Source organism: Rhinichthys klamathensis, unplaced genomic scaffold (genome assembly GCF_029890125.1).
Source record: "Rhinichthys klamathensis goyatoka isolate OS25496 unplaced genomic scaffold, OSU_Roscu_1.1 h1tg000170l_1, whole genome shotgun sequence".
Taxonomy (NCBI): Eukaryota; Metazoa; Chordata; class Actinopteri; order Cypriniformes; family Leuciscidae; genus Rhinichthys; species Rhinichthys klamathensis.
In genome coordinates, this window is record NW_026606701.1 from 551,432 (window position 1) to 573,962 (window position 22,531).

Consider the following 22,531-nt stretch of genomic DNA (forward strand, 5'->3'; position numbering starts at 1 on the left):
GTTACTGCTTGGCTTCAGGCAGGCTCTGGCCCTTGGCCTTGCCAAAGAAAACAAGCCCCTCCTTGTCCTGGGAAAGTAGCTCTTTTTGTCTGTGTGTTCTGTTGGGGTTGTTATTACGCATAAAGACTGTGTCTTAATGACTTATTGAAAAATTGTATGTAATTGTAAGTGAGAGACGTGAATGCTTATTATGTGTGAAATTATTCGGGGGTCTCAGGTATGAAGCGTTTTGTAAATTTGTGTTTATGGTGTTTTTTTTTTTTTTTAAAGGTGAAGCTTGGTGAGTGTCTAGTTCTTTTTTGTGTGTGGCTGTTTGGGTGTAACGGGAAGTTAGATGAACTATTCGTATCTTGCGTGTGGCCTTAGAAGAGGAAGATTGGTTGTGTATGTGTCATTATACTTGGCTGACAGTTGCTACTGTAGCTTGCTCTCTTCTGCTTCAGGAAGTACTGTCATATAAATGAGTATCCCTAATTGATTATTCAGATTAGGGTTGCTGCGATAGTTGGTGTTATTGGTGTTCAGCCACAACACCGGTTACATCACTTGCCCACCGCTGCACCCACCCACGCCCCCACCGTCATTTATATTTTTTTATAGTAATAAAAATCATTTAGTTCAGTTAGAGAATAGACACTACAATAAAAACTAAACGTGTCTGCTCAATGTAGCGTGAGCCGAACGAGAGTTGCAGCAGTTGTCAGATTGCATTTATCACGACACGACAGTGAGGAGCTGACTGACAAGATGATGGTGGAAGATTTGGTTTCAAAGCGAAATGTAAAAGCGACTAGGCCTATTTGGAAATATTTTGGATTTAAACCAAATGCTAATAGGGAAACTGCAAAGTATTAGTTGTGTTTTTCTAGTTGTTGTGTTTTTCGCAAAACAGACACATACCCACAAAATTTCAAGTGGTAATGGCTAAAAGTGGTAATGGCTAAAAAAAACCCCATCAAATAAATTTTTAAATAAAACAGATTTTCATCATGTTTGGAGGTTTTTATGAAAATTCCCCCAAAAGTGATTCAATTTATTGATTTATTTTGTTATTCATGGCTTTTTATCAAAAGTCCAAAAACCAAACAAGTGATCTGAGTGTTTTAATTAGCAAAATAACTACTTGCATGTGTAAATGCCACAAAGCATAAAACTATTTATTATTAGTGGTCGACCGATATATCGCCTCGGTATTTGGCATTTTTAAAATATCGGCCGATAAGTTTTTCTGATTGGCCGATGTGTTGGAAGCGGGACTTTTATTTTGAGAACACCAGCACCTGAGAAGAGAACATCAGCGCCTGATCACACAGCACTCACTCACATTCTCCGTCTCCATTTGTTTACGATCTCTGTCAGTCATATCTAATACTTTGTTAGACAGAACTGGCAAACAAAGAAAGTAAATGGAATGCGAAAAAGTAAAGCGTTTTCTTTTATATTATTTGTAACAGAAAAGGCAAACAATCAGGCTAAAATACTTTATCATTTACCGTCAACATTCAGCAAATGCTCATCTACATCATTTAAACAAATCTCTGAATATCTAATAAACATTTAATTTCACAAACCTTGCAGATTTAATCGAATCCAGCTGTGATATCTTGTGAAGTGTGCATTTGTAGCCTGCATAAATGCGTTACTGCGAGTGACGGTCGGTCCGTGCGAAGTGAGTGAATGCGAACAGAAGATCAGCTTCACAGCAGACGCGATCGAAAAACTTTAAATCCTTCATTTTAAAATATGCTGTGCTATATCCAGGCACTGTGGCATATTCATATAGGTTTCACTGTGCTGTATGTAAAATTAGCGTTACATTGTCTTTATTTGAAAAAAATATGATTACCAGTGCGCACGAAATTACCAGATTAGAGTGCCCTGTTACAATGTTTACTTTCTTTTTATTCACATATATTTTTAAACAATTACTTTATTTGTGAAAAAAACTGTAATAGGATTGCAGATTCAAGAAGTTGCCATCTAAAGTATAAGCATGTTTATTTTAAAGATTTGTTTTCTAATTTATTTCTAATTTATTAAATATTGATTCAAATAAATATAAAGTATATAAAAATATCGGCTTTATATCGGCCATCGGCCACCCTGCTCTCTTAAGATATCGGCATCGGCAACGGCCATCAAAAAAACAACTAAAGAACAACTAATAAGATCCTGGTTGATGAGTGATGATCTTCCAGCGCTGTTTCAGCTGTGCGCTCCTGTCAATCTGAGCAATCGATCCTAACAAGTGAGCTCCAGCTGTAGGGTTGGGAATCGAAAATCAAATCCAATTCTGGAATCGAAATTTGATTCCTCTTATTGATTCCTCTGTAAGGATTTCAATATGACTTTAAACCATTCAAGCGCGAGACAACTCGTGCGCTGTTTTCAGTAAACCTGCATAGATAAAAAGTGATTTTAAACCATTCAAGCACGAGATGACTCGCACACTGTTTTCAGTGCTGGAGGCATGTGTAACTATATTACAACTCTTAAAGTGCAGTACATGCTTAAAATAAGCAGTGTTATCATTCATTGGTGTGGACGCTAATATAGTTACCATTTATAGGCTACGTTTACACTTGGCATTAACATGCGATCACCGAGATCCGATCAAGCAGATCGGATCATTAGCCAATCAGGACATTGCGCGTTTACATTTGTTCACATTAAGTAGCCTCTGTATCTGGATAAAAGATCGGATTTCTGTTTCCTGCATAATATTTAAATTAGGTCTGTGGCACGACACCAAATTAAGAGTAGATACAAATTAAACAATGTACCAATTGCTTTCACTCACAATTTACTTTCCTGTGCAATTTCCAGTCTTAGATCAAATTAAGTTTTTTGAACGAAGGAAGGAATACTTCCAGAGTTGATCATATAAAAATAACTGGGTTGATCATGTTAAACAAGTCACATCATCAATCATCTGGGTTTAAGGTTATAGCGTGCAATGACTATATTGACAGAAATGGGAGATTGATAAACATGCTGAAACAATAAAAACATTCAATGTTTAAAACATAAAAAAATTCAGATTCCGATTATTCCTCTGGCAAAGCAGCTCTTCATTAAAGCTATGGTATACGATTTTAAAAATCGGTAGAGAAAGCCTGAATTTTTAAAAAACTCATCCCGCCCCTCCACACACGCCCCTCCCCTCTGTGCTACCTGATCCCTCCCACCGGGAAACGAACTGAACTACGTCACTCAGTCAAGCTGTGATCACCGGTAGTAAACATCGGAACTGAGATGTAATGTCAGTTCATGTAATGTTCAATCTAATGACCTCGCTAAAGACACATCATATGTAAAATTGCCTTTAGACACTTGAACTTAGTTGCTTCATCAACAATTCAATGTCAAGTTTGAGTTCACGTCAACGCAAGATTAGCAACACATGAAATGTTCTAAGTAAACTCCCCACCACCAGTAGTATAATACTACTAGTATTGCTAAGGTTTTCAGTAATTGTTATTGCAGCACACAGCGCATCTTGTTCAAATTTCGATCGGCTCGAACAGAAACCCGGTAGGCCTACTGAAATATATTCAAGGACTTCAAGAAATATAATTACTTTGACCCGTGATAGGCGATGCTAAACGGCTAACATTCCAATGCCGACCGGCAGCATGAGCAAGTTGTCAAACTGATAAAAAGCTATTTTTGTAACACGTCCATAAAAGTATAAATAAATGTTTACCTGCTCAACAAAAAGTCAGCCGTGTCAGCGTCGGTCTTCAGTCCCAGATCTTCCTGAAGCTTCCTCTAACGGTCAATGGTGGACCCTATAATTATCCTACTCAAAGTTCGGCGTTCTTCACATTTTTTTTTAATCTCAGCTCGTTCCTCTAATGACTTTCTCTTTCGTCCTTACTTTACTGTAGGGGCAAGCAGGGGACGCTTGCTGCTGTCTTTTTTTGTTATCCATTGCTGATATGCTACTTAGCTAGCTACCATAGACTGTGTCAGCTGCTTGCTCGCGCAATTTCATGACGCAGGAGGGGGGCGGGTGCGGTGGAGACGCGAGCGCCAGGCGGAGTTTCAGTGGAGCTGGTGATTGGATGAGAGCAGTTGACCAATGTAAGCTATCCGGCCGGACAGCTTACATTGGTCAACTTCTCTGCGGCTGTACAGCCAAAAGAGTGAATGGATTTTTTTCATTCTTTTTTCTATTCATATTGTTAGGATTGTACTATATAACCATAACCAGCATCTAAACGAGGATATTAATAATGATAAAATCTTTGAAATCGTATACCCTAGCTTTAAGATCTCACAACTGACTGTGATTGTGCAGGCGATCGCCTTGTTCAGATAATGTTGCACAATTAAAGTCCCTGTAAAGGCAATTTCAAAAAAAAAATCTAAACGCATTATAAATGTTAGAAATGTATTGCTAAAACATATTACAAAGACTGTGAACATGTGAAGTACTGAATTGTGGAGTTAGACCGTTAAACAGTTTTTCACCATTGCTATTTTACGGATTTTCTGGGCAGGGCTAAAACAGGGCTCGATGACGCACTGCAGCCCCTGAGCTCCTGGACACGCCCCTACTTGATGACGCAGTAGAGCCGCTGAGGCTGGTCGCTCCTAACAATATAGAGCACATTCACATCAGTTTGCCGCTCAATCGCGAGTTACTGTCAGTTCTATTATTAGTAACAGCCTACAGATTGCTAGCTAGCTATGCCTTCGTCACGGAAATGCGTACTACCTGGATGCGATCACCGGATCACGTACAAAACAGATCGGTGTCCTTATTTAAATTTCCGAAAAACGATTACATCAAGAAGAAGTGGATTCATTTTGTAAAGAGCCACCTTGATGGAGAGCTGAGAATCACCGCCGAAACCCGCCTCTGTGAGTGATCATTTTACACGGGACAGTTGTATAAACTTTCGTCGGAGCAACTGGGATTCACTGATAATCCGCTGTTACTGGTGAATGGGGCCGAACCGACTATCTCCCGCCTCGGCATTCATCCTCCCGTCGTGCCGACAACTGGTGCCATCATCGGCAGACATTGCAAGCATTCATTCCGGCTGTAGAGTTGAGTGTGGCGACCTGGTGGCGACGGCAGCTTTCCCGTTAGTGGGCGTGGTTTCAGCGCAGCCAGCGGACACGCCCCCAGCGTTTGAGAGCAGAGAATACTGCTAATTTTTTCAAGATTTTGATAGCTTATTTTATGTACTTGCTGGCTTTGTTTATCATTCAAATTTGGCTGGGTGGCTAATAACACATTTTTCTGTGGTGTGATAAACTCAAAACACATACTTAATTTTGACTTTACAGGGACTTTAAGTGAAAAATTACATGCATAGTATCATGCAAGTCTAAATAAACTGTTTTAAAGATTGACGTTTATTGTAAGGTTCAAATAAGTTTAATTTTGTCTAAACTGCGTCTGGCCATTCTTTTCTGACAGCCACGTGGGGAGACTGGGTGGGGATTTATATGACGTCCACCTGTGAATGCAGACACGATGGCTGGATTGCGTTTACATTACACTGAGATCCGATCACAATGCGTCCTCGACTACCTCCGAACCTGGACACGCTGATCGGATAACATTCCGATCAGAAGTGCGTTTACACTTGTCTTTTCAATGTGTATGTGGACAACATCTGGATACAGGTCGCATGTTAATGCCAAGTGTAAACGCAGCCATAGTAATCTTTATAGCTAGTTATTGTTCTTGGTGTGAATGGGCTTTAAGAGTGCCACCCTAGCTACTGGGTCTACACTTACTTTTTGGCATTTTACAGTCCCTTTCAACTCTCTCTGTTCATGGGCATCCAAAATGGATCAATAACAGTTGAATAAATTATACAAAAATGCATTAAAATGTTAATATTTATTCAGTTTCACACATATTTGTCAGTGCTCAACATTCCTTATTTATCTTAATATAAATAAGATGCTAAAATTGTTATTTATACAGTGATACTGTCATTCAGTCTAATGGACACATTTGGTGTAACAGAATTTGCATTACACTGAATGACAAAAACATTACCCTGAATGACAACAACTACTTCAGCTTATATTGCAGGCCATCAACTGGCCACCTAAATCAAACAGTGAACATGACTAGTTTATTCAATTAGTTTATAATTATTCACAACATCTACCGGTACTTATTTTTCAAAAAATCTAACAAAATAAGTGTGTTTTTTTGGCATTTCACTGAATGACATGCATTTTTTTAACTTTAACCATGGAAAGGTGGAATTATCAAATATTTAAGAGCAATGAACTCACTTTTCTGCAACACCACATGGTCTTCAGTGTGCCATTTGGTGATTGTCACAGACTGTCGAATGACTATCTGCTTTTTATATTTCAGAATGGCTTCTTGATCCTGTTACACTGAATGATCTCTTACAAACTGCATTTTTGAAAAAAAAAAAGTCCCTTGGTTATTTAAATACTTAAGAATAAGACGACATAGTCCTTTTAATACAACACAGCCAACACTTATTTGAAAATGCCAAGAACACAAATATATATTTTAACTTGGTAATATATGTTTATTTAAAGATGTAATGGTAAAATCAAAGTCCGGACCTTTTATGACATTTTATTTTTACAAACATTATTTGAAATTTGAAAGTATACAATTTACTAACATTTAACATGTTTTTTTTATGTATATAAAATAAATCCACTTAATTTGATGCGGACACCAAAATGGTGATGTCTCGTCTTTGACCCATGTATATGTGTGAGTGTGTGCGTAGATTCTCCACAAGATAATTTCACTAATGCACAATAGGATTTAAAAGACAGACAGAGAGAAAAAGCACAAATTGTTTGTCTTGAGTTTGCTGTGCGTTTCCGTGTTTGGCTCTTTTGATGTGCAGTGTAAATGCGCTCATTTATCCACCCCTTTGATTGAGCCGCGGTGTCATTGAGCACAGCAAGAGCCCTGAGTAGTAATTATAGCTAATGAGACACAGGTAGTCTGCCTAACACTTAACACTCCTATAAATAAGTCTTTGGCAGCCCATGTGTGTTTTTTTTAGCTGTGGCGAACCTTTCTGCGCTTGTGTGTAGGGTGTAGTGTGCAACCGAGTTTACGTAACCGCCGTTTGGAGGAATGGATGGATGAATGAATGGGTGGAGGGAGGGATGGCGGAAGATAATATGTAGCTTACCACCTAGGAAAAGTCCTGCAATCCTGGCTCAGGTTCAGTCAGATGCCGCCAGACCTGGTTTGAGTGGCCCATTGCCCTCAAGCACACATTTTAAATGTTTGAGAGGAAAAGACAGGAATGCAGCTTCCATTTTCACATGTCTAAGATTGCTGTGCTGTAATTGTCATGTACATGTCCATGTTGACATTTGAGCAAGTGGGTTTCTTTCTGATCGCTTAATGCTGGTTGAATATTTTTCCTACTCATTTGCTGCCTCATGAACACATGCGACTTTGTTTTTTTCCCCCTCAGATTGACGTGACCCGACCTTGCTGGCCCACCGCTCAGTTTGACACAACCCTCCCTCCCTAAGCTCTATGGCCCTCGGGTATGTCTGCCACACCTTTTCTTCTGGTTTTGTGTCTACCACTGTATATTTTGTGAACTTGGGGTGCTATTAACTTGGTCTTTCACAATAATTCTAAAACTACAAATAAGATTAAACCTGAATCCATATCAATATCTCATAACTTATGTCAAAGTACATGATTCAACAGCAGCGTTTGAAACAGGATATGCGGATGGTTACATGCTTGGAGTTTTTGCAGACGGTGGCTTGAGCAGAATCATGTTGACTAAAGTCAAAATTGCAGTATATCTGTTACATCATATTGCTTTATGGATTGCTTCATCAAAAAACACAATCTTGAGTCTGTGCAGACGGTCTCGCTGTTAAGAGCAAGAAAAAATTCCTTTGGGAAGTCTGAATAATCAGAGAATGCTAGCCACAGTGCAATGTTTCTGCGGTCATCATTAGTCAAATGTGAGTCATTGGCTCGAGAACTGGTGGTCATAGCTTGGAGGTTGAGGTTTGGGTTCCCTGACATAAAGGTTCGCAGGTTTGACCCCAGGTAGTGAAAACCCAACGGCTGGAGTTAAGAAGATCCCTCTCCAGCATTTTATCATTGAGGCCTTCTGTAAGGCCAGGGAACTGTCCATGTAGTCGGGGGACGGGGGAATGCAAGTTTTAATAAATGGTTAAATGTCATTGTCAAGTAACCAGTCAAAAGCCTGTTCATACCAAGATGAGAGTTCTGTGTGAAAATTGGTGCGATAACATTTTAATTAGAATGAACAGCTGTTAAAGGATTAGTTCACTTTTAAAAAAATTTTTGCTGATAATTTACTCACCCCCATGTCATTCAAGATGTCCATGTCTTTCTTTCTTCAGTCGAAAAGAAATTAATGTTTTTGATGAAAACATTCCAGGATTTTTCTCCATATAATGGACTTCAATTTATCAATTTTCATCAATGGAATCTTTTTTCGAGTCAATGACGAGTCAATGACTCGAAAAAAGATTTGTTCATTTTGATGAACGAGTTCGAACAGGAGAGTTCGCAAGGCGAGCATTTGTGCCTATAAAACTTTAACTTTTTTATTTATTTTTGAAATGACTGATCGTTTCGCTAGATAAGACCCTTATTCATCGTCTGGGATCGTTTAAAGCCCTTTGAAGCTGAACTGAAACGGTCATTTAGACCTTGAACCGTTTGGCTACCATTGAAGTCCATTATATGGAGAAAAATCCTGGAATGTTTTCATCAAAAACATTAATTTCTTTTCGACTGAAGAAAGAAAGACATGGACATCTTGGATGACATGGGGGTGAGTAAATTATCAGCAAAAGTTTTTTAAAAAGTGAACTACTCCTTTAATGCATCTGCTCAGACTGACACAAAATTCACATACTGTTAATGCAACAGAATTTAAAGGGTTTCTAATTTCATTGCACTGGGAAGAAATCTGGACAAAACAATAAGATTTGCGCTTTTGGTCACATACCCAGAATTCTGCTGTTACATAAACCTACGGCTTAGGGGCTGTTTACACCTGGCCACTTCATGCGTTTTCTCAGATCGGATAGCTATCTGATTTATCAAAACGATTCCATTTACACGTGGTCACATAAATGTGTTTTTGCAAAACGGATATAAATCCGATCTTCAATTCCCGCGCTATATGCAGATTTAAAGGTATTGTAGGTAGGAATTTTATATAAAAAAAAAAAAAATTCGAAATTTGTTTAAACTTTCTATATCAATGCATAATTAAAATGTAAGTACTCTGATAAAAAGAGTATAAAAATCGAGTGACTCTAGACCGTTTAATCTGCACTAAACACAGCTCATTATTTCCTTCCGGGACGAAACAAAGGATTGCCTTAGGCGACTGTCACTCTCTCGCAACCATGGCAACCACCCTTTTGCCACACAGGACCTGCCCACTTGCGCGTATCCGTTTGATTTGAGAAATTCAAGAGGCACGGAACCTAGGAATAGCAAAACAATGGCAGAGAAAGACCAATCAAAATTCACATATGCAGTTCGCGAAGGCAAACCTTAACCAGGCAAAAAAAGGAAGACAGTAACGTTACTAGAAAAGGTAATGAACAAAAAGTCTTTGGATAAACAACGAAATAAAACGCGTGTCAATATCGGCGAGGCTTTCCAGCGATGGCGAGAACTGAGAAACCTCAAGGGGCTGAAAAGTGACGCCTTGTGACGACCTCCTCTGCTTCGCCCTCGACCGCGGATCTGTCCTCGAGCTGACGATGCGGTACTTGTCTCTGGAGTATAGTCCTCATCAGAGTCAACAATGCTTTCATCATGGAAACTCTTACATGCAGAACACCATATACGGTATGTTATGAATCTTACACGAAATTCATCTTCATCACAGTGTAAATGTTGGCAATGGAAAAACGTGTATCATGCAACCTGTTTTTAGCTTTGCCTTATAGATAACTAGCTCGTTAGCGAATCAATATATATTTTAAACTTTACCAATATCAATATGCTAGCTTGATAGTGAGTACTAAAACACATCTTATTTGTTTATCTTCATAATGATAAAGTTAGATTTTTTTATTACATGTGATTCTGACATGATGTCACTACATGCACTGCGCTCCTTCCTCTCCGCTCGTCTCAGGTAAATAATGGGTCTTCAGCTCAGCGGTCGGAGTCGCGCGTTCATGTGTTTTTGGGCCGTGGCTTTCGAAGGAGCCCAGAAGGGAGGGGGTGGAGTGAATGGAAATAATGAGCTGTCTTTAAAACAGTCGTGAGAGGTCTACAGACACTTGATTTTTATACTTTCTTTTTCAGAGTACTTACATTTTAATTATGCATTGATATATACAGAAAGTTTAAACAAATTTGGAAAAAAGTTTTTTTTATAAAATTCCTACCTACAATACCTTTAATGGAGTGCACGTCACCGAAAGCAACAGATATGAGCTGCATTTTATTGATCATCAGCTAATTTCAAAATCAAAGACCGCAATAAGAGAAAGCGGCAACAGCCCTGGTAAGATCATTTCGTTTCTTTACTTTTAACAAAGATGATTGTGTGTTAAGCGTCTGCGACTTACTTTCACTTTGATTTGCGATAGTTTGCGGCGCGTTGGCTTGATGAATAGACGCTCAGCTGCTCATCTGCGGTAATGCGTGTTGCAGTAGCGTCGTCATATCTGACTATAACATGACATATAGCCTATATAACACGCTCTCACACGTTTATTTTTTTTTTAGCATTTTTGGGTGGAGTAAAATTTACATATGTGGTTTCAACAACCAGATGCATTTACACTTGTCCAGTTTCGTCTGGAATGCGGCCCAGACCTTCTCCTGAAGTGGTTTGAGCGATCGGATTCAAATCCGTCTCGAATGCGTTTCGGAGGGCATTTACACCTGGTCTTTTCACGATCGGATAGCTATCCGATCACAGAAAACGCATTAAGTGGCCAGGTGTAAACAGCCCCTTAGTGGCGCTGAAACAGTAAGTGGCAGAGGAAGAATCTGGAACCAACTCTGTCTCTGTGGTTGGTTTGATAAACACCATAGCGAATACAAAAATTGTTTGAAAACATAAATACTGTTTGACTGTTGTCAGAAACAAAAAGTTGCCCAGCACTTTGTGTACCGGTGACAGGGGTATTTGCATTTTTAATCAGCAAATGAATTTGCATTTTTATTTAGCATCTATAGGGCTGCCCTTAATAGTCAACTAATTGTTAGTCGACTAGAAGAGGCTTAGTTGACCAATTATTTTACTAGTCGGTTTGTCGAAGAAGAAGAAGAAAAAACCTTGAGGTGAAGTCACGCAGTCCGTGAGAGACCGATTGTTAACCTCTTTAACGGTCCTTGTGGTAGGCTAATTATAGTATGTGCATGAAAACATCGACCTCAAATATGGCTTATCATTTTAAACATGATAGTAGTAGCAACTTTACATGGCTTCTGTCTTTAATGGTAACCTATATAAATGTGCACTATTATTAGGCGCATATTCAATTTATTGTGCGGAGTGTGGAAGTTATTAGCGCTCTTACTGCACTCCGTCATTTTTGGTCGAGCGTCAAATTCACGTCTATCGCGTCTAGTTGGACGCTTGAACATTTTGAATCCATTCGCACGTCCAGAGCAAATAGGACACCCGTAAAAAGCAAAAGTTTAAATGCGAAATTGGATGACGGCCGCTTTCAGCGGTATTTCCGCCTGTCCAGTTTGATGACCTGTTGTCCCGCTTCGGAGCGAGGATCACCCTCGCCCTCACCCACCTAATCTGTCATTTATTTTTGATGATAAATTGAGCCAGCCTCCAAAAGTGATTAACCTGTCCTGTGATTTTTTTCTCTCCCACAACACTGTCCAAACACGAATTATGTTCTTATGCACTAAAGTATGTTGGTTGTCTTTACAGTAGAATAATAATGTTTCATATAATCTAGATTAGATATGGAATAAATAGCATTCAATACAAAATGAATATGTCTCATATATTGAAATCAAGTTTTTATGTGATAAAATATTTTCTTTGTTGTGCATTAGAACCACACCAGGCATTTAGTCCTATTACAAAATAATTTATTGAGGCCAAACATATAAAATAATTTATTGAGGCCAAACATATAAAATAACACATTATAAACTGAAAAGCGGGCCTGTCCCCGTTTATCACGTCACTTCACCACGTGACAGCAGCAAGCAGGCTCCTGAAAGTTCAGATTTTTCAACTGGCGTCAGACGCGAGCTCGTGTCAAACGCGTGAATGCACAAAAAGCACCAAAGAAAATCATTCGCTGTTAACACGCCAGATGCTCAATTCGCGTCCTTCGCGCGAACTGGATGCGCGAATGAGGACAATTCGCGTCCACCGCGTCGCGCTTAACGCCTCATTTGCACCGCAGGACCTCCAGACACGCGTAAACGCGTCTTTACATTGACTTATGGTGTGTTCACACCGAACGTGAATTTAATTATTTGCGCGAGTAGATTACATACAAAGTCAATGCAAAGACGCGAATGGACGCATCATTCGCGCCGGGCGTTGCGAATGATGCGAATTGGGCGACGCGTTTGCCGCGAATGTCTTCCGCGCAAGTTGAAAAATTTGAACTCGAGCGAATGTTCAAGCGTCTAACTAGACGCGTATTTGACGCTCTATTCGCGTTCGGTGTGAACACACCATTAACATGGAAATCACTCTCGGCAGACGCTCTATTTCCGTTTGGTTTGAACGCAGCATCAGTGTGAACTTTCCTCACAGACATGAGAAGCCTACATCTATCGAAAGCTTGAAATTTCGATTTTTAAATGAACCGATTCAAATGGAAAACAAATATGCTCCGATTATGTTATGGAATGTGCAAATAGGTGCGTGACTATTGCGGAGATGACGAGTCAGCATCGTCAACTTCATCACTGCAACCAAAAACACTAGTTTATCTATAAATGATTAAAATTTTAATAATTTGCTGTTTTTTCACAACACATTCATAATCATTACTTTTGCCGGTGCGCTGTGGCAAGCTTGATGTGCGGTTAAGCTTTTATTAGGCTGTGTATATAGGCATTAAAGGCTCATTGTTATGATTTGGCTTATTAATATACACGTGTTAGTTGACTAATCGCATAAATGAACGACTAATAGTCAACTAGAAAAATCTTTAGTCAAGGGCAGCCCTATTCTTATACCTTTTTTTTAATGCATTTTATCCATTTTACGCATTTGTAAATCAGACCAAATACATGTGCTGAGTCTTCTTGACTATTTGTGTTGGTGTGAACAGGACTTTTTGTATTGTTAAATTTGAAATATCTTAATTGGTCCACCAAACGGAATTGCAATGTTTGATTTTAGCCGTCTACCATTGGTTGGACAAACAGATAGTCCCGCCTCCAAACTCACATCTGTGGTTGAGTCAATGTTGCTTTTTATCAGGTTGCTCAAGCAAACAGAACAATGGCGGAATTTCGTATAGCATACTTGTTGCTATAATACAATTCTGATTTCAACATTTTAATGACGCTACACGGGCCAAATGTTTACACTTTTGGGGGGAATCAACCTATAAAAATGGTGTATTCGCAGTTGAGAATACCAGATCAGTACTATTTAAAAGGCTGTTTGTTGCAATCATAAATGTCGCTGGATGCCCATGTAAGATACGGAAACTAGAGAGAGTTCTCATCAGTGTTGAAACTGTGTGGGATGTTTCTCTAACAGATTAGCCCTGAGTCAGCCAGTGAGGTAAATGAGGTGAGTTTGTTTAGCGATGAGTAAAGACCTAGTTAGAAACACTGTGTGTGAGTGAACAGTGAGTAACAGCTTCCTGTCAGTTGGTCATCTGTTCAACATGTGAAAGGGACAACTGTCAATCATGTGCTTCTAAGATGTCTGTGTTGTGTTTGGATGCACAGAGTTGTTCTACGTGTGTTTTACTGGCTTGCAGTGTTTCCCCTAAAATCTCCTAAAAAAAACCCCCGCCCCTCCAAAACGCAGAAAAAAAAACACTGTAAAATGTCGAAGAGGAATGGAGAAGGTGACAATCCTAAAAAAAGGCACACACAAAAAAAAGAAATCTTACTGTTACTTACTTTTTTTTAAAAATTATTTACATGTTACTCATTTCGTTTTCTTCATTAATACTTTAAGCTCCTGCGTTCAAGTCCTTTTGGGAAGTTCGTATTTACGAGGTGGGAAGTTGTTTACGACGGCAGTGCGTTCAAGTCACTTTCATCGGAGCAAGATGGCGGTGTACCTTCTCTTAATTAATTACACAAAAATACAGCAAGTTTCTTAAAATTTCTTCTAGAAGATTAAGAGCAAATAATGTGCATCAGGTGTGTTTTGCTTTTTTATGTTTTTAATTAATGAAGCCACTTTAAACTTTGTCGTTACATGTTATATTATAATCAGTGTTGGGGAAGCTACTTTGAAACTGTAGTTTGACAAGCTACTCGTTAGTTAAAGTAGTTAAACTACAGTCAAGCTGCCCTTTTGGAAAAGTAGTTAGCTACACTACAAGTTACGATCAAAAAGTAGCTAGCTACATTGAAACTACTTTTGCTTTTTTTGAACAACATATATTATAAATAACTGAATAAGTGTCTGAGGAATGTTTTAAGTAAAATATTTAGTGTTTAAAACAATGCAATACAATTATGATTTGTATTGTTTTATTACACACAACACTCAAATATCTCAGACTGTGTGTCAAAAGTGCAAAATTGCAACAAATACAACATTGCAAGAACAAAATATACATCCAACGTAAATTGCATGTATAGACTTTTTCTCAAAAATACCGATTGTGAGATGGTTGCATTTTGGCAAGAAAATACATTGAACAAGCGCTCACTTGTGCCACTGACAATGCCCGTTAAACTCGCTCACATGCAGTGATGGAGCTCGCAGAATTTACTGTGAAAGAAGAACCTGAATCACAAGCTGCTTGTGAGCACAGTTCGGTTCGCTCTGGATCCAGTCACAACAAATCTATACAGCAATTTAATTAGATCAAAGCCTTTGTTGTGCGATAAACAAACTAAGATTAGATTTTTTGTTCAACTGACAAACACGATGGCGCAAACTTTAGTGGTCTTTTATGTTCATTACCAAACTGGCGGACAGATCATGGCGGTTCATTGTAATTAAATCAGAAATAGAAATTTGATGTAACATAGAGAGCAATAACGCAGGATAATTAATACATTTAAAATGGCCATTAATCACCTGTATGTGCGTCCTTAAATTTGTGCTTGTGGTCTTCTGTACGTCAGTGAACCGTTAGCCGCAAGATGCGTGATTAAACAACAGGTGGCGGACCAATGGCAAAACAAATTAGTTTGTAATCTAACAAGAAGAAGAATATCCTTGCATCGCGCTGATTCGCGCAGGCTCAACAAAACACAATGTAGCTTTTGCTCGCGCTACACCGCTACTTGCTGCAAAAAGTAGTTAGCTACTGGAAAAGCTACACTGTTTAAAAAGCAACTGAGCTACTGCCAAGCTACTGAAAAATGTAGTTAAGTTAGTAGCGTCGCTACTTGTAGTTAACTACTCCCCAACACTGATTATAATGCTATCATATTTTGTGCAGGCAATTAGCTTACTTCGTTGTAAATAGAAAATCCCAACAATATCACTGCTAAATACCTATAAATATTGTAACCCTAACCCACCACATATCTGTAACACGCCCGCTCCGCGACACTAGTAGTTTCGGCGGGTCTACCACCTCCCCTGAAAAAAATCCTAGGGGAAACACTGGGCTTGAGTAGTTCAGTTAATCCACTGTAAGTCACTTTTGGGTTAAGGGGATATATACCGGTCTAACAAGTTCGATCCTTGACCTCTTATATGTGTTTCTCACATTCATGACTGATGACGGCCCAGGCCCCTCAGAAAAAAAAAAAACAGAAATGTCAATCAACACCAAAACCAATAAGTCCATGAACAGAGCAGCAGGTAAACAAGAAGAGATGGAGGGGTAATAAAACACAAACGGAAAGAATCGTTAGATAACATTTTGTGGCTGAAAACTGCATCCTGTGCAAGACAGGAAACATGAATCAGGAACAATCTGCAACGACACCGTTTTGAGCAAAAGCCTATTTCCTAAGAAAAGAGATTTTAAGCAGAGATGCGTGTTCATACAATAGCAGGACTTGTGGTGCCTTGCTGGTGTAGATCGTAGACCACCGCATCGTCACACAGGTCAAAAACCGATCCTGAACCAATCGGTATCTAGAGAGACACTCAGCGTTGCCTCTCTCTGACGTTAAAGCACCGATTCAGGAACAGTTTCGTCTTCAGTTTACTGTGAAAGCTGGTCTTCCTGTTTTGCCCATATGGGTCTTTGTGTTGCTCTATCAGAGCCTTGTTGAGCATTGTTCATGCTGTTTCCCCTCTGACATTCCTGCGCTGATTTGAATCTGCGGGCCTCTCTCTCTTTCTTTCTCTCTTTCTCTCTCTTTTGTTTTCCCTCTCCAGCATGCTCGCTTGGACTGCAGGCCCCTTAGGGCTGGGTACAGGCACATGGGTGCATCTGTGCTGACCTGAGCCCCTGACCGTGAACTTCATTGTGGCCCCCGTTTTCTTATTTAAAGGGATACTCCGCCCAGAAATAAAAATTCTCTGAAAATGAAAATGCCATCACAGATGTATTTGACTTTTTTTCTTCTTCTGTGGAACACAAACAGAAAAAATAACCCATCTCTGGTTGATGCTTCAATAACAATTAGAGCTGTGGAATATCATCATTTTACGATGCATCGCGCTGCTGATGTGAATGATTCTGCATCGATACATAAAAATAAAATACTTTTTTTTTTAAAAATGTAATAGGTGTGTTTTGTTAATGTGGTGTTTTTTTGTAAATAAGGTAGGCTACTCTTATTATATATTCATTGAAAAGGAAGGAAGCAAAGCACTTGCGTCTGATGATTCGGTTTCGTTTTTTGCAAAAAGAACATGATTGAATGTGAAAATAAAGTGCAAGATGTGCTTGATGTTAAACAGAGTTATTAAGCGCAATAAGCCATGAAAAAGGTCTCAATGCGTTACTCACTCTGACACTCACCCAAAGCTTAAACACAGACAGCCATTTCTCTCAGACAGCATGAAACCCTGAATCCAGATCTCTTATTGCTCTTAAATGCTCAAATACACACACAATTAGTGCAAAATATCTGTCTTTCTCGGTGAGTATTGATGTAAACATAGTCGGTTATGCCTGAAGTGAACGTAAATGGTAGAGGGGGCTAATCTGATGTGTAACATTGTTAGATCCGTACATTAGGTCTTATTATAATAAACCTGCTGCTGTGTTTCACTAATGTTAATCAAACACCAAAAGAAAAGAGGTAATCACTCACTGCTTTTGACTGAATACATTTTGCAGCTTTAATAATAATGAATTGATTGGTACTTAATACACAAGCCTATGCAGTGATTTATTTTTATTTTTTACATTTGATTTATTCAATTTCTGTATTTTTTTTTCTTCTGTTAAATGGATATAAAAAAGTAAAGCAATGTTCATTTAATTGGTTTATTTTATTGTATTTGTTTTATTGTTTGTCATTTGCATCTTCATATTTTTGTATAACAAAGATAAAATAAAACTAACTATATTGTGATTTATAGTAATTATTATTAAAAGAATTGGAAAACAAGATGCATCGAGAATCGTTTTTATAATCGAATCGTTACCCTCTGAATCGTGATCTAATCGACCTCGATACCTCTAATAACCATGCAAAACAAAATCCATGCGACCACAATGGATGATTCAGTGCCTTCTGAAGCAAAACGAGGTGTGTGTGTGTGAGGAAAAATATTAATATTTTAAACTTTTACTAACAATCACTTCTGGCCAACTGCCAGCATGTTGAGAAAATCAGTATGTTGTGAAGCGTGATGTAAGTGTGTTGTGAAACTCGTGCAAAAAAATTGATGCAGAAACACAAAAGAAACACAATCACTTCTCGCACGAGTTTCAAAATGCATTTACACTTTATAGTTTACATATTATTTTTCTCACACACATCTATCTTTTTGTTTCAAAAGACAACTGGGGTTGTGTGAATTACCGTCTTGTTCGTGAAATCTGAAACGTTAGTAAACCATAGTAGATTGCATGTCTTTAGAGCAGGTGGTCACGAAAAAGCCCAAAATCAATGTAAGACAATGCGTAAATCAGGGAGTGACATGACATGCTGTTTGGCTAAAGCTATAGGACTTCCAGGATCCGATCACATCATCATTTGAAAGTTCATCCAATGGAAACTGGATCTCTGGTGGGTTTGAGTGGGTATAGTGGGTAGGGACAATGTGTCGAGACCAATTGGCCACTGTTTTACATGGGTTAAGCGGATCGTAGTTGATCCGTGATAGGTACGGACCAGGCCTCACGGTTTGGCACGCATGTGATTCGCGGATTAATTGCAAAATGTTAAAACATCATAGTGAAAGTTTATCATTTGCATGTGTTTTGTCTTGGCAATTTACACATTAAAGAGATTTTAAACCATTCCAACGCAAGACTAGGCAAAAAGAATTTAATTTGATACTCGTGCGCTGTTATCTGTGCACACATCATAGACGGGACACATACACACAAAATTGTCAAAATACCCATCTCGGCAAGTATTCTCATAAACGCAGTGGGTTATGTTTTCTTGATCAGATTGGGGTCACCAGCACATGGTGACTTCAGATCATCTATTGATAGGTGACCCACATTCATCCGTTTATATTTTCCTCTCTCTGACTTAGTGTCTCCTGTTGTCTTCTCTGGCCCTGTCCCAAAAGGTACCATCGGCCCTTACAGTCCTCCTCAGAGTTGACACTGTGCTGCATGGACATTTGTGTAATTATGAGTACACTGTAAATTCTAACAAATTCAGTCTGGAAACCGATTGCCTTATTTTTTCAAAGCAAACTTAAAGGGATTATTGCAGTTAAGTAATCGGCTAAAAGCTCAGGAAGCAACATTTCTTCAAGTAAAGCAAACTTGTTTTAACTAGTTGAAATTCTCAACTGTTTATTTTTGTAATAAACAGTTTAAGGCGAGACACTACAGGTGAATAGGGTACAATTTTTAACTAGCAGATATCACCATGAAACTTTCCCAGTTGATTACCTACATTATGATGAGAAAAAAATGTATTACAATCTTTCTGTAATTTAATGTTTAAATATGCAAATTAGTGTGTTCACATATTAGATGGGGAAAAAAATTACAGAGGGATTTATGGATATCTACTTTTGTTATCCTGTAAATCAGAATATACTGTCAATAGCCTTAAATTGATTTTCGCCATGTTTTTTGGAATAAAATGTTATATAAATCAGACTAGGAAATTAGGAATAATATAATCTCTCTGTCAGAGGTGGAAAGTAACGAATTACATTTACTCGCGTTACGTAATTGAGTAGTTTTTTTGTGTACTTCTACTTTTTTAAGTAGTTTTTAAAATCTGTACTTTTACTTTTACTTAAGTACGTTTTCTTTGAAGTATTGTACTTCGCTACATTTTAAATCATATCCGTTACTGAGTAAAAAATAATAATACAAGAAGAAAAGAAAAAAAACACTCCGGAAACTACTGCATTGATTGAAGGGCGGACTGGGAGAACAAACGCGCAAAAAAGGTGACGCAGACACAGCTGAAGCTGAAACCGAAGCGCCAAGCGAATTATGGCCAGTATGAAAATACTTTGTAGAAAAAAAGCGTGGTTGTCCTCGAGGATAGATATCCAATTTGCAAAAAATGTGGACGCAAAGTGGCTGCAAAAGGAGGATATAGGACACCATCCCTCCTGCAGATAAAGGTATGTCCCGATTTACGTGATGCAGAGGGAACCCCGGAATCCAGTCATGAAAATGAAATTTACATAACGCACATGTCACGTAAAACACGCAAAATAATGGATGGATGAATACATGGAAAGTAGAACTGTGCAATAAATCCAATCGCGACATGGTCTGTGAATATTTAAGCTAAGCACAAAAATACTGCATGTAAATATAACCCTATTTGTTCTGCTGAGCTGCGCCGCTTTGTACATACTCAAGTACGCGTGACATTCAGAGTCTCACAAACAATTGGAGGATATGAATACACGAACATTTCCAGAGCTGCTCTGAGAGAACGCCTAATGAGCATTTTCATAATTTTATTTGAGATAAACCATTGTCAAATACACTTTGAAAGACTTTTTTACACTTTTGGTCTTCACTACAACCCGTCAAAATAAAAGTTTGGTTTATAGGAGAAATTAGGACAGAAATATTACTATTATAGGCATACAATAGAACGTAGCCTACTTTTCTAAATAATAATAATAATAACAACAATAATAATACATTTTATTTAAACATTATTTAAAGGAAAATATTTTTTGTCCATGGTTTAATTTAGTAAATCTGTTTTTGCAGCGCTTCCCCAAAAAATTAAAGGACACAATTTTAAATTTACATTTGATTACAACCGTTTTTGATAATATATTTGGATTAAATCATAAAAAGAAACATTAATTTTCTGAATAAAATACATTTCATAAGACAATATTTTTCTTAAACATTTTAATAAATTATTAATGTTAAAAATAAGTTGTTAATCTAATTCATTATCAATTATCAAATTTAATTGATTAGACATGTTTTATTGAAATTTTAATAAACAAAACAAACAAATGGTTTCAAGTTTGTTATAATAAAAGCATTTGTTCATCCAAAAAAAAATCCTGTTTTCATTAATTTAACTGTCATTTTAACTGATGATAATAATAATAATACCCATAATTTAACAATACAGTTTATTTATTTAATAATTGATTAATACTGTAAACCGTGATATTTTCTGAGACGTTATCATACTGTGAAAATCTCATACCATTACAACCCTACACGGGAGAGTCCCCCACCCCCGCTGTTAAAAAAGTTACTCAGCAACTTTTACTCTGAGTAAATTTTAAATGAGCTACTTTTTACTTTTACTTGAGTAGATTTTTAGACCGGTACTTTTACTTGTACTTAAGTAAAATTTAATTGAAGTAGTAGTACTTTTACTTGAGTAGAATATTTTATTACTCTTTCCACCTCTGCCCTCTGTAAATGTCTTCATAATATAACTAGGTACAAGACTGGAAAGTTTGGTGTATATAGGTGCTACCGAAGTGGAGATTTCGGACTTGGAGTATGAGAAAAAAGTCATTTTGAGAATCACGTTGTCAGGAGAGAGAGAGAGAGAGAGCGCTTTCTAACGGTGTATGTGATGACAGGGTGCAGATCGCGATCACGGAGCACCATGTTGATTTAGAACGTCAACTTTTGTTGAATTTATGAGAAATCTACAGACACAAACAGACAAAAAGTAGTAAAATAAAGTAAAATGACTTTTTTTCACCACAAGTCTGAAAGAAGACGTTATTGAAGACAAATATCCCAAAATCTCAAAATTGACCAGTGAAAAAAACCCCGATACCTGCCGTGTCTCGCCTTAAGTACATCACAATATTAAAACTATGCTTCTAAAACATCTGTCCATATTTTTGTATAAGACTCATACATTTACAGGCCTGGCTAAACAGCATTTGACTACATTTACAACTTGTCATGACAACATTAATAACTGTACGTACTGGAACTGTACAAAATAGACATCCACGACAGTTCTTCCCTCTTGTTACTACTGGAAATGTTCTAAAGATTTCTTAGATGAATGCATACAGTGACGAGGGGCTGTTGAGCTAAATAAAAAAATGACACTTTTACAATTCCTTGTGCTTGATTTATGTTGACGACCAGTGATCTGCATCAAATTGCATCATGATTCCTCTTTTGCGTCTCTTTGCGCTTGAGCAAACACATACACACAAAATGATCAAAATATCTGTCTTGGCAAGTATTCACGTAAACACAGTGGGTTATGTCTTTAGTAAACGTAAAGAGTTGAGAATGAAATCAAATGTGGCATTATATTGGATCTGTGTATTCAGTCTTGAAGTGACAGCAGCCTATTAATACCTGCTCCTCTCTATGTCATTAATGTTAATGAAACAACAATACACTGCTTTAACCCTCTGGGGTTGTTCGTTTAACAGTCACACTTGGGGTGTTCGGGTCCAAATGGACCCAAAGGGCAGGATTTATATATATTTTTAAAAATCATCATTTTTTTTTTTTTTTTTTACTTGTTTTTTATAATATTTTTTCTTTTCTTTTTTTGTGTTTTGAGATAATTTCAAAAATAAAAATGATTTATAATTAATATTAATGCAATAATTATGACCCATTTTTTCCCCATTGAATATAATAGAATTTTTTTTAAAGCTGTATTTCATTTTAGAGTCAAGCCTAGGCCTCATGAAAGCAATTTTTGAAATGAGATGGATCCCATCTGGTGGACAAACTGAGCATTTTAAAAATTCAAAACCCATATGTAATCTGAATTTATTAGTGTGTATGTGTATAAAAGTGTGTTTGTGTGTGTGTGTGGATGTGTCTGTTTTGCACTCTTGATGTTTTATAG

At 37.8% G+C, this 22,531-nt stretch overlaps 2 protein-coding genes across 2 annotated transcripts in view; both read left to right on the forward strand.

Annotated features, from left to right (window-relative positions):
- ociad2 (OCIA domain containing 2) overlaps nucleotides 1-6,075 on the forward strand; it is a 40,452-nt gene extending 34,377 nt beyond the window's left edge. Inside the window, exon 7 of the mRNA XM_056259828.1 lies at nucleotides 6,065-6,075. The gene's annotated coding sequence lies outside the window, so the exon portion shown is untranslated. The remainder of the gene's footprint in view (nucleotides 1-6,064) is intronic.
- Nucleotides 1-22,531, forward strand: part of fryl (furry homolog, like) — a 144,129-nt gene that overhangs the window by 24,021 nt on the left and 97,577 nt on the right. Inside the window, exon 2 of the mRNA XM_056259821.1 lies at nucleotides 7,458-7,533. The gene's annotated coding sequence lies outside the window, so the exon portion shown is untranslated. The remainder of the gene's footprint in view (nucleotides 1-7,457; nucleotides 7,534-22,531) is intronic.